Below are 13,367 nucleotides of genomic sequence, written 5' to 3' on the forward strand. Positions count from 1 at the left end.
TTAAGAAAAATACTTCATTCTCAAAGAATTTAACAAGAACCTGTGATTCATTGCTAATAAGCTTCAGAAGGAGCTATGAGAAATCAGAGAGGAAGAAAAAGTAAAATGGCATCAACCAGGAAGAAGTATAAATATGTCTGCAAAAAGAATCAGTGACTTGGAAGAGGGGCTTGAGAAAAAGCAGAAGGCAGAGGTAAAGAAAAGACAAGTCAATGATCACAGATGATAGCTAGGAGGAGAGATGACTCAGAAAATAGGATACCCACCAACCCTCGGAAAAGTTGCTTGCAAAATCTAGACAAAAGACAGTTCAGGATAAAGAAGCCAAGAATGGGAAAGACATTGCCTAGATAGATTGTGGGTGAGCAATGTCCATTTAAATATCACACTAAGGTAAACAATGGCAAGAATGATCATTACAGAGCAGAAGGAGTTGCAGGGTTGACACTGTCGATGTAAACAGCCAATCAGGTGGTTTAGGAGGGCAAGCGGGGCATCTGGGCCCAGAGGCACCAGCAGTAGGCCTTCCCTGCGGCAGCCGCCATGCTGTGTTTTGGGCACTGTTCCTGTCTGCAGAGGTGCACCTGGCTCTCTGGTCTGCCAGAGAGTCTGTGATCATCCCTTTACTGATTTATTTTTTGCTTCAATTAGCCACAGTGGATTCCATTGTTTGTCATCGAGACTCTGACTAAGAAACCATTCAAATAAAATTTTAAGAAAGACCACGTATGTGAGTGTGAGGGGAAACTGATGCTCATACACGATGGTAGGAATGTTTCAACCTTTTAAAAGGGCAATTTGGCAGTTAGTTAAAATTTTCAACATAAATCCCTGTGACCCAGAAATTGTACTTATAGGAACTTACATATTTAAGCATACTTTCATTCATTCACCAGGTGTTTTCTGCACATTGTGCTAGATGCTGGAGATACTGCATTAACCAAAACAAGCAAAAATCCCTACTCTAAAAAAACATTTACTCTTTTGGAGTTCACATTCTGGGGTGATAGGGTAGGTGGAAAACAGACAGTAACAAAGGTAAACACTTAAAGGACACAGTATGTTGGAAGATGAAAGGTGCTAAGGGGTAAGGAGAAAGCATGGAAGGGGACCAGGATGTACTCGGCACTTTGTAATTTGATATTAGTGGTCAAGGAAGACTTTTATGTGAGTAAAGACCTGAAGGAAGTGAAGAACTAAGTCATGTGGTATTTGGAATAAGAGAGTTTCAAGAAGAGGAGACAACAAGTAGGGAGCAGGGGAGTCAGGAGAAGTGGTCAGCTTACACGAATGGACAAGACTGTGGAGACAAAGATGTTCAAAGCATATGGTTTGTAATTGAGAGAAACTAGAAATAACCTAAATGTCCATCAGTAGAAGGCAGGTTAAATAAATTACAGCATTTTTTTAAACTTAAAAACGCCTGTAATGATTGAAAGCATGTATTATTTTTTAAAATTAGAAATCTAGCCCTAGCTGGTTTGGCTCAGTGGATAGAGCACTGGCCTACAGACTGAAGGATCCTGGGTTCGATTCTGGTCAAGGGCACATGCCTGGGTTGCAGGCTTAATCCCCAGTAGGGGACATGCAGGAGGCACCCAATCAATGATTCTCTCTCATCATTGATGTTTCTATCTCTCTCTCCCTCTCCTTGCTCTCTGAAATCAATAAAAATCTATTTTTAAAAATCTAAGCAAAAGCATTCATTTTTAATGCTATTCAATTTCAGCATAGAGAGATATGTTGTAGTTTCAAAACAAGCATGTTTTTATATAATCTTATTTGATTAAAAATACAAACTTAACAGCATTGAAATTAGAGTTTCTTACTTAAAAAAACAGAGTCAAACAGAAATATGCACCTGTCTCTGTAAACTAGTGTGTCGGTAATTTATGTTTGGTCACTACAAGCACTTTTGGTAGAGCAGATATAATCTAGGAATGGGGAAACAAGACCCAAGGTGAGTGGTGATTTTTAGTGAAACTTTAAAGTTGACTTTGCTGTTACAAAGCATCTAAGATCTGAATAGGCAGAAAGGTTTGTCTAAGGGGTGAAACTGGGAAGTGATATATGATTCCGAATCTACATATTGGCCAGGTATCCGTTTGGCAGAGGCCAAACACTGTTAGATGAGAATGATCTCAATGATCACTTCTTAATTACTCAGCACATACCAGGCACTGTGCCCTGTGTTTTTATGACAACTTTTTAATTTTACAGTACATAATCTAATTTCACAAATTTGCCCAAGGTCATTAGCTAAAAATAAAAAATAAAAAATAAATGGAAGAGCTGAAACTCTTCCTTGGATTGTTTTACACCAAAACCCACCCTCTTTCTGCTATAACACTCTGTATTGGGTAAGGTTGGCTAGATTGATTTTTGAGGCCTTTCTTTGGAAAGAATAGTGTATCCTTTAAGATTGCATTCAATTGGGTATAACACACCCTAACCAAGAGTGCTTTACACAAGTAATGAGGTTGTTTTTCTCAGGTAGTAAGAAGTCTAAAGCTAGGAAGTTTGCAGTAAGCGTTGTTCCTCCTTTTCTCTTTAGGGTTGCGCTGTGGTCACAAAACGGCCGCTCCCCCCTTCAACCTCACAGCAACCGAACTGCCAGAAGGCATCCAAGAAAGAAAAGAAAAGAGGGGTGGCCTCTGCAAACACCTTCTCAGGATCCTCTAGGCCAGTGGTCGGCAAACTCATTCGTCAACAGAACCAAAGATCAACAGGACAACGATCGAAATTTCTTTTGAGAGCCAAATTTTTCAAACTTAAACTATATAGGTAGGTACATTGTTATTAACGTAATTAGGGTACTCCTAAGTTGGCCTTTGCCAAAAACTCAAGGGGCCAAAGAGCCGCATGTGGCTCGAGAGCCGCAGCTTGCCCACCACTGCTCTAGGCCACTTCCCGCTAAATCTCATTGGCCAGAATTGAGTCATGTGGCTTCCCCACAGGACCTTTGAGAAGGTGAGCATTTTCGTGCTGCACATTGCCTTCCTGAACAAAGCCTCTTAGAAAAGAAGAGGGAATGGCTATTGAGGTGGTGATAAGTGATGTCTATTGAGGTGGGGATACGTGATGTCTGTCCCAGGAGAAATACCTGACAGGTGGAGGATGTGGGGAAGGAACAGCGGCCTCAAAAGCACTTCTGGAGTAAGTGGTGTCTAGGGACGATGGGCACCACTGTTGATGAATTTTGCTGCGAGAGAGTCAGGGAACTGTAGCCTTTGTTCTAAGCGGCCCTGGGCTCAGCTTCGATTCTATTATTATGGAAGGAGAGGATGGGTATTGAGGAACAACCAGGGGTTCGGCCACAGTTCCTCCACCAGGCCCCCGAGACAGGGCGCCCCTTGGGAAGGAGTGTGGTGTGCACAGCCGTATACTTTTCTAGATAGGAGGGGTGTGAGGACAGTTGGTGACACGGGCTTCGGGAATGGGGGAGGGAGAGAGAGGCATTTGGAGATACTTGGGGATGCTGGGAACAGCTGAAGACCAATTCAGCCTCCTGGGTTGGCCTGGAAAGAGGCCTTAAGAGAGACAGTTTTTAAACCGTATAAACCCCTGTTCCTTCAGAGACACCTCCTCCCAGTGCTGTCACTAGCAGGCACCTCAGCTTCCTGGTGCTTGTTTTCCTCTTCTGTAAGGGGAGTAATAACCCTACCTTGTAGGGTTGGTATGAGCCTCGGTTGGAGTGAGGCATGTCCAGCGCCTGCCTTACACTAGACATTCCATAGATGGCAGCTGTTCTTTTTGACAGGGGTGAGATCTGGCCCCTCTGGCCCCTGCTCTAACCCAGCTCACATCCTCTCTTCAGCTAGACTCACTTACTTGCCCTTCGGCTGTCAGAACGTGCATTCTCTGCCCAGCTTTCTGCTTCTGCTTTGCCCACAAGGTGGACTCCTGGCGGAAACACCTCACATCCTGGTGAATCCTGCAAGTCCTTCCCCTCTCACCTCTCCCCTTCTGCTAGAATTCCCCTCTGACCTCTCCAGGTCGGGACAAGCCCTATCTCAGTTCCCCTAGCAGCCCACACTTCTGTCTCAGTTCTCACTCCGCCGGAAGCCTTCACCAAGTTCCTTGCAAGCCAGTCCGTCGTGGCTCTCTGGGTGGTTAAGGAAGGCCCAGGCCACTCTCCTCGTTCAAAGCTCTATAGATAAAAGAGGAGGAGGAAATTGCCCTGTTTTAAATGCTTACTACTTTTGTTTGTTTGTTTGTTAATCCTCACCTGAGGATTTTTTTCCCCATTGATTTTTATTATTTTTTAAAATATATTTTTATTGATTTTAGAGAGGAAGGGAGAGGGAGAGAGATAGAAACATGCACACCCCACACTGGGGATCGAGCCCACAACCTGGGCATGTGCTCTTGACTAGAATCGAACCATGGTCTCCTGGATCATAGGTAGATGCTCCACCACTGAGCTATGCCAGCCAGGCTCCATTGATTTTTAGAGAGCGTGGAAGGGCGGGGGAGAGATACATCCATGTGAGAGACATATCAATTGGTTGCCTCCCACATGTGCCTAGACAGGGAATGGGGCGGGATAGACCCAGCCCTCGACCAGAATGGAAACACCGACCCTTCATTCCGAGAGCCGACGCTTTAACCACTGAGCCAAACCGGCTAGGGATATTTTAAACGTTTAAATGGCAAGTCCTAGGTACTCAACAAGCATTTTGTTAAATATCAAATTAGCACTGTTGGCGCCAAAAGACAATGCAGTGTACGTGTGCTATTTGTAAAAATACTATTTGCAGATTTTTATTTAAAAATCGGAATTCACAGAGCACTACAGGCGGTTGCTTAGTGGCATACAGGTGTCGAGTTCTGTTGCCCTTTTTATACCTACCTCCACCTGGGGACAACTGCCCGTGACCGCCCTGCCCACCCAGCTGGGAGAAGGGGGCTCCTTGGGCTGGGGCCTCGAGGCTGCTGGAAGACGGGGCTCCCTGAGCGCCAGGGGATTCCCCTGGGGGGGTTCCTTCTGCAGCCGGGACCTGGTTCCTCTCCCGCGGGCCCGCACTGGCGGCTCTCGTGGGTTCTTCCCGCCCCCGCCGGCAGGCGGCGCCCTCCGGCCGACCTCCCGCCGGGGTCGCGACGGGGCCGCGACGGGGCGTGCGCGTCCGAAGGTTCCCGGCTCCCGCGCCCAACCCGACTTCCTGGTCGGAGCGGCCGCGCAGCGGCAGGGGTCGCAGCGGGGTCCGGGGCGCCGGTCTCGCTACGGTCACCCCTCCTTTCGGGAGCGCGCGGGAGGGGCCCGCCAGCTCCAGTCTCTCCTTCGGGGTCACCTGGGACGGAGCGCGGCAGGTGCCGGGGCGCTCTCGTCGCGCGTCGGGTCGGGCGCCCGGCGCCGGGACGCGGAGCGGGAGCCTCGGGTGAGTGCGGGGCCGGCGCCCTCTGCTTCCCCGGCCGGGTCCGGGCGGGAGCGGGGTTTGCGGCTTCCCAACGGGCGCCCTGCGCGCACGGGGAGGGAAAGGTCCTTTCCTGGGCTCGGAGCTGGGGCTTCGCTCGTACTTAGGGTCTCGCTGTGGGTCCGCCCTGGCTGAGAGCCACGGACCCGGGCCAGGCCGCCTCGGCGGGGGGTTCGCGTGGCCCTGGCGCCTGGCGCTGTCGGGGTTTGGGGACCCGGGAGACGGCGGCTGAACCGGGTCGCGCCCTCCGTTTCTAAAGAAGACGGTTTTTAAACCGAATAATGACGGGCGAGGTGGTAGAACCAGGCGCGCGTCCTTGTCACTCTCCCTCCCGGCAGCGGAGGGGCAGGTACCGTTACGCGCACACGCGCACGTGGAGGCGTTGGGGCGGGCCGTGGCGCCTCCTCCCGGCCTTGGGGCGCGGGGACCACGGCGGGGCCCGGAGCCCCCGGGTTTGGCGGGGCTGTTCGCTCTCGGAGAGAGTGGCGCCCCGTGGCTTCCTCCGTGGACAGGTTCTGAAGGTCTCCCTAGCTTACCTGGGACCGCCCTCCGGAAGTCGTTGGCCGGAGCTCCCCGTCCCACCTGGGCCGGCGGCGTCGGTGGGTGGCGGCAGGGCCCGCCCCGCCCCCCGAGGCGCCCGCGGGGACCCGGCCGGCGGAGGGAAGGCGCCCGCCTCGCCCTGCCTGTGCGGGTGGCCGCGTAAGCCGCGGGGTGGTGGCCGACACCCCGGAGAGAAATCCACCCAGGTCACACAATTGCGAAAGACGCGTGAGTGGGTGCTTGGTTCTCAGAACTGCTAGTTGCTGCAGGTCAAACTCTTTCGGTTGCGGTTTTGGATGGTTTTCTTTGGAAACTTCGCTAATTAGGAAAACGGCTAATCCAGAGTTATTGAGACTTGCCAGTGGGGGGGGGGGGGGGCGCGGGGGGGGGGGGTCAGCCTGGCCGCCCTGAAAATCACAGGGGTGGGGAAGCTGTTGCTAAAAACTACGGGACATAACACGGCCATGCAATGTATGAGACTTGGATCCTGGTTTGATTTTTTTTTTTTTTTTTTTAAAGAACGTTTTTAAAAATTGAGCCAATAGAGGACATTTGTACTGGTTATTTGGTAGCATTAAAGGATATTAGTTTTATGTAGTTACTTTAGGAAATGGTATCATAATTATGTTTCTTTTAAATATCCTTGTCTTTTATTTTTTTGTTATTTATTTATTTTTAAAACATATTTTATTGATTTTTTACAGAGAGGAAGAGAGAGGGATTAGAGAGTTAGAAACATCGATCAGCTGCCTCCTGCACACCCCCCACTGGGGATGTGCCCGCAACCAAGGTACATGCCCTTGACCTGAATCGAACCCGGCCGACGCTCTATCCACTGAGCCAAACGGGTTTCGGCTATCCTTGTCTTTTAGAAATAAATACTGACATTGGAATATTTATTTGCTTCAAAATAACCCAGCTTTGAGGAGCACTGCTCGTGGAGACGGGAGGGGGAAGGAGATGAAAGGCTGGATGAGGGGACCAGGGTATGTTGTCTCTACTTTTGTATGTTTGGCATTTTCCTTTAAGAGTAAGGACCACCACTACCACCATCACCACCACCGCTGCCATCGGCCCCACCACCGGCGAAGGTTTTTGTACAGAAACTAGGTTTGGAAGTTAACCGCTAGCGATTCTAGGTTCCAGGCCTTCCACAGACCCTCCCTTTTTGTAAACTGGGCGTAGAGGCTGCCTCTCTAGACTCCTAGAAAGTCTTCTTTTTCTCTCTCCTGGGTGCTGCTTTATTTTGTTCAGAAGGCATAGGGTGTTTGCTGAGTGTGACAGAGCAGAGCGGATCAAGTTGATGCAGGTGGATGCTGGGTCAGCTTTTTTTTTATACAAAGGGTATTATAGCAAGCCTGGGGCTTGAGCTGTCTGCCAAGGGACAGGTTGGATAAAATGTGTTAGCAATGTTTCCGAACTGCCCAAGCCCTTCCCCAAGTTATGCACATCAAAAACAGACCTCAGAGTAGTGAACACACCCAGGCACACTTAGAATCTGCGAACACTTCTGGAAGCATTGTCTACATTAGTTAGAAGTGTGCATTATAAACCAAATCACAAGGTGAGCGGGTCTTATTACCCGAAAGAGATCTTATCTGTGTGTGTTGTCTTTTTCATGCCCTGGTCTTATTTGCTTCAGGCATTGTGATGTGTAACTATTAGGAAAGAACTGACTCCTAAAATGCTCGGTGAGATTCATTTCCTTTCCAGGAACCCTGCTTTGAAGAAGAGGGATGTGGGGAGTAATATCTGTACTATATCCATCCAACTTTCTTGTTTTTCTGCGCCCCCCCACCCCCCGGATTTATCATGTAATTTCTCCTCATTCTGTCATGCTTCATTAGTAATTTGACAAAGTGATGATTGTTTGAGGGAGATACTAAGTTCAGTTGAGGGAGGGGCGACGTACTCCTCAAAGATAAACCCACATTTCTTAGTAGTTTCAGTGGAACTGATTTTAATGCCTCTGTTTTTAAGACAAAACAAGCCCAGTAAATGTTGTCTGTGATAGTTGAAAGTTGAAGTTAGATGAATCCCTTTTGCCTATACCTTGCCTAGTGCAGATTTGCTAGTGTGAAAGAAGTTATTAAGATGCTGTAAGAATTCAGTTGAGGAAATGCCAAAGTGGGTCCCAGTTTCCTTGCAATGTATGGGGAAATGAGAGTCAACAGTAGTCCCCTTACGGTTGGAAAATGTCATAGTGAACTCATGATAGTACGTAAGTGAAATTGGCTTGTGGTTTAGTTTTCTTTGTGTGACTAAAAAGGAAGATGAAGCTGTTAAGGGACTTTATTTTCTGCGTCAGTTCTCCAAAACAAGAGCATGGAGAGAGAAAATGAACTGTCCTGGCCCTTAAGTGACCAGGTGGTGTCCTAACAATGTTTACCATCCTCTGTGTGAGGTGGTGGAATTGGGCACGGGAGAGTAGATTGCTGGTTACCCTTTTAAGGAATTACCACACATGTGACCCCATCTTCTCCATCCAGTTGTTTAAGGGTATACACTGAGTGGCCAGATTATTATGATCTCTGAACGCATAATAATCTGGCCACTCCGTGTATATCCTATATCCTATATAATAAAATGCTAATATGCAAATTGTCCCCTCGACCAGGAGTTCGACCAGCAGGCAGGCTGGCCAACCGCCCATGTCCCCTCCCCTTGGCCAGGCTGGCCAGACCCCACCCATGCCCACCCATGCACGAATTCATGCACCGGGCCTCTAATACACACACACACACACACACACACACACACACACATATATATACTGAGTGGCCATATTATTATGCGTTCAGAGATCATAATAATCTGGTCACTCAGTGTAAACATATTCGAAGGGCAGATTACTGCTTTGTTGGTTTAGAACTGAGAGGAAGGGGTGTTAGCAATCAAGTCAACACCTCTTCTAATAGATAAACACTGCTGTCATCTACGTCATTTCATCCCATCCTGGGAGGGTTATTTTAGTTTTTAACAGATGAGAACATTGAAATCTACAGACACTAAGTAAGACTTGCCAAGTCGCTTCTTTAATGGGGAAAGGAAATTTATCATAGTTGTCTTCACACACACGTTTTTAATTCTCACAAATATCTCAAAGTTGGGTATTATCAGCCCGTTTTTCAGATGGAATTGTAGCTAAGAGGCTAATAATTCACTAGAAGTCTTGCAGCTAGTGAAAGTAGAGCCAAGGTTTAAATTCAAACCTGTGGGATCTTAGAGTTTCTGGCCACACTACCTTCAGCAGACAGTGAAGCTACACAACCAGGAGTTGGTTAGTTATTCGAGGCAAGCTGTCTTTTTACCACGTTCGACTGCCCTGGTTACAAAGTGGAGACATGGGCCACATCCATCCAACAGAGATGTCTTATCAGGCCAGCACAGAGTTAAAAAGGAAACTGAACCAACATTGAAAACTGGGAAGTTTCAAACAATCTGCCCTCAAGAATTCCTGAAGGCAGTACTGAGCAGCCTTCTCTCTAGAGAAGGGCATTGCACGCCCGGTCCCCTGGTCTCCACCACTCCCTAAAGTGTCCCCCATCCTCGAGGCGGAGGACAATGGCACGTAAACTGTTGTTTCTCGTGACATTAAGAGAGCTTTCTACATGTGTGTCTATCCAAAATGGAATTACAAAAGATAGAATGAGAGGCTCTTGTCCCAAGAAAAATGGGAAAGACCATATTCCTTTGAGGGAATGAGGAGTCCTGTGTTTACTCTGCATAGCTTCCATGTCAGAAAAGTACAAGGTATGTCATCATGTTCCTCACACCCCATTAGCTTTACTCATGACTTCATTTACTCCAGACTTGAGAGTTACTAACCCTGCGACACAGCAAACATGGAAGGCATGTGTGGGCCAGCTGCAGTGGAGAAAAGGAATGCCTCCAAAGTCCCAAACTGACTTTGTGAGTGGGAAGAGGGCCTTTGTGCACTTATGGGCTTCCCCAGGGTGTCTTGAGGTGGGGGTGGGGGGAGGGGCAATGAGCCCTCTTTCTTTAAGCAGCCTAATTCAGGATCCAAATGGATCCTGAGCTTGTACCTTGGCTCTCTGTAACTGGTTTGAGGGTTCCCAGGACTTGCTCCTCTCTCTCCCTTCTCTGCCCACCCCTCTCTGGCTAATGACAGGCCTGCTCTTGTGCACTGCTTAGGCATAGTCCTGTCGGAACACTCTGCCGGGATGGACGGACGGAGGTGCCATAGTCTGGCCTTTGAGACCTTTCTGTGATGCAAGTTCAAGGGTGGCCTAATTTCCTCATTTTGGTTAAGAGTCCTGGGACAGAAGTTCTCACATCTGTGTGTATCTGGGATTTCATTACCATTGAAGCTTCTGTTTATTAAAATCTTTGCTTCCTTCCCCTGAATCCGAGTGCTCACAGCTGGGAATATCTTGCCCATATTCCCTCAAAGGAATATGGTCTTTCCTTAGAGAAAGGGAAGAGGAAACACCACAAATGGAACCTTGTGGAGTGGTTTTGAGGAAATGTCATGGGCTGTTTTGGGGAATTGTCATGTATGTACCTTGTGGTATGTACCTTGTGGTAGAGAAAGAAACTTTCCTCTACCCTTCAAGGTTCTTTCAGCTGGTCTGATAATTAAATCTATATGAGTCAGATTGCCAGAGAAAAATAACCAAATTAAATTACATACATAAATACAGGAACCCCGCATACATGAGCAGTTCAGACAGCAAGGGAAAATGAGGTATAAATGGAATCCTTAGCGAAGAATGAGGTAAGGCTTCTTGGGACTTGAGAGAGGGGAGAAAGGCCATTAACAGGATGATAAGAACTGATGTTCAGTAATTAGAAGTTCCTGCTGCCCTATAGATAGCTCATAAAATGTTATCCTATATAATCCTATAGAATAAAAGCCTAATATGCTAAGTGTCTGGTCAACTGGTCAGCCGTTCATCCAATCAAAGCAGAATATGCTAATGATATGCTAAGGCCGCTCAACCACCAGCAGGCAGTCAACTGGTCGACCGGTCACTATGATGTGCACTGACCATCAGGGGGCAGACGCTCCGACTGGTAGGTTAGCTTGCTGCTGGGGTCCGGCCAATTGGGACTGATGGGCCGGACATGCCCTGGAGTCTGCCCTCGGTCCCTCCCCAGCTAGCCAACCAACCTCCTGCGTCTCTCCCCACCTCGATCATGCACCGGTGGGGTCCCTCAGCCTGGCCTGTGCCCTCTCGCAATCCGGGACCCCTCGGGGGATGTCGGAGAGCTGGTTTCGGCCTGATCCCACAGGCCAGGCCAAGGGTCCCCGCTGGTGCAAGAATTCATGCACCAGGCCTCTAGTTTTTGATGATAACTCTTATTAATGGGCAAGGTCCCCAATTTAAAATCTTGAAGGGAGAGGTAAAAGGGTCTCAGTTACCTTCAGCTGAAAATAATTCCTGTGCCAAAGTGGCACACCATGAGGCGACTGATTCCGAACCTCTTCCCTGTACCCCAGGGTGATAAGAAAACTAGAACAGAGGAGGGCTATAAGTGCAATGCCTTGTTTGGTTGAAAGAAGGAAGTTTAGAGACAGGGTGTTTTGTAAATGCCTGATTATTGGTTGATTGGATCCTTTCAGGGAGAACTCTCAGATTCAGATGTGTGGGTGCATGTTCCCTCTGCTAACTCCCTGGTCACAGAGGCAGCTGGTGAGGAAAAGTGGGCCAATTGATAACCTGCCAGAGCAAACAAAGGTGAGGGAGCAGTCCTGAGTGTGGACTCCAGCCAGATCATTGGTTCTCTCACCACCTAGCTGTGTAACCTTGACTCTTTTTATAACCTCTCTGCGCCTGAGTTTCTCTTGTATGAAATGGAAGTACTAATACATAATACCCACCTCATAGGGCCGGGAGGACTAAATGGCACATCAGCGCGTGGTTTAGCTATTGCTGTTGTTGGAGCCCTGCCTCCTTCACGTTAGCCTTTATTTGAGGTATTCCTCCCTCCTCCCCCCACCCCACCCCACCCCTAATCCCCCAATAATTTTAGGAGGAAAGCTACAGGATACAAATGCTTCCTGGCTCTGAGGGTGAACCTCGAGCTGCCCTGCCTCATGGCCTTAGGGAACTGTTCTCCATGACAAATGCTCACAGGGGGTTGGGAGCCTCAGCCACTTTGGTTGGTGAACGAACTAGGCTGGAGCCCTGGCTTTGAACCCAGGCTTTGGCTCTGTTGTTTGGGGATTAAAATTCACAATGACTCTAGAAAAGAGATGGAAACCCCTGGCATTGTGTGGGTGCAGACTCCACCCTGCTGTGGAAGAGCAGGCTGGTGACAGCGTGGAATTGGGGCAGACACAGGAGCCCTAGCCCCACCGCTGCCACCGCTTGGTGAGGGCTCAGCCGACTGAGTCCACCATGCGCCCTCAGTCTCCTCTGTCAGCTGTGGATAAGCACACCCCATGGAAACGTTGTGAAGGGCTAAACGTTTTTACGAAATCCTGACACAGGCACAGGGAAGTAGTGTGTTCGACTTGCTCTGTATTGGTGAAATTATGCAACAGGTACACTGGCAGATTTAAAAATGCTATTTTCATAGCATTTTTTATAGTTTGAAAAGAGCTATATAATTTGACCTTTAACCAGGGGTGCAGCTTTATTTGTTTACATTTGTTTCTCCTGCCTTTTCTGCTTGAAGGGGAAGTACAAAAGTGAACTGATGTTCCGGCCAGAAATGAGCCCAGAGATAAGATAGGAACATAGAAATGAGTTATTCATTTTACTTGATCAGAGAAGGCAACATGTGTTTGTATTTCTTGTGCTCTTCAGGAGGCATAGGGAGTGGCGACACCCGGGGAGGGAAAGGGGGATGTTGATAGCTGAGGTGTTCCCAGGAAGCTGGAAGCCTCTGTTGTGTCCAGGGAAGCAGAATGGAGGGGCAGCCAGTCTCCTCCAAGCAGCCAAGGCGGAGGTCACTCCTATGAGCAGCTGCTTCCCAGGAGAGGCCGTGGGCTGTTGGACTTCCTCCTCCTGCCCCAGGTCCAGACCTTCACTAAACCCATTGCCTTTCTCCTCTTCCACTCGCAACCAAGTTAGTATTCTGTGAGATATCAAACAGCCCCACACCCTAACCCCATCCCCAGCTAACAGGCCCCCATGCCTGCTCCCTTCTAGCCCTTGAATAGATTTCTCCCCACTGCCCCTGCCATTTTCCATCGGTGTCCTGGCCCTCCATCACCTCCCACTGCATCAGTTCCTTCCTCCCTCCTTCCATTTATTTTTATTTTTTTAATAAATCTTTATTGTTCAGATTATTACAGTTGTTCTTTTTTTTCCTCCCCATAGCTCCCCTCCACCCAGTTTCTACCCCACCCCATACCCTTACCCCTCCACTGTCCTCCCGCATAGATGTAAAATTTTTATACAATCTCTTCCCGCACCCCGCACACCATCTCCCCCCCCCCCA

General features: G+C 48.4%; 1 protein-coding gene across 2 annotated transcripts in view; it reads left to right on the forward strand.

The window, feature by feature from the left end:
- Positions 1-5,187: 5,187 nt before the first annotated feature.
- GPR160 (G protein-coupled receptor 160) overlaps positions 5,188-13,367 on the forward strand; it is a 30,276-nt gene continuing 22,096 nt past the window's right edge. Inside the window, exon 1 of one of the 2 annotated variants that reach the window (XM_079767381.1) lies at positions 5,188-5,378. The gene's annotated coding sequence lies outside the window, so the exon portion shown is untranslated. Of the gene's footprint in view, positions 5,379-6,056; positions 6,183-13,367 lie in introns of those variants that run through there. The other variant, XM_079767383.1, reaches the window with a different exon arrangement.

This window comes from Cnephaeus nilssonii (assembly GCF_951640355.1).
Source record: "Cnephaeus nilssonii genome assembly, chromosome: 3".
Taxonomy (NCBI): Eukaryota; Metazoa; Chordata; class Mammalia; order Chiroptera; family Vespertilionidae; genus Cnephaeus; species Cnephaeus nilssonii.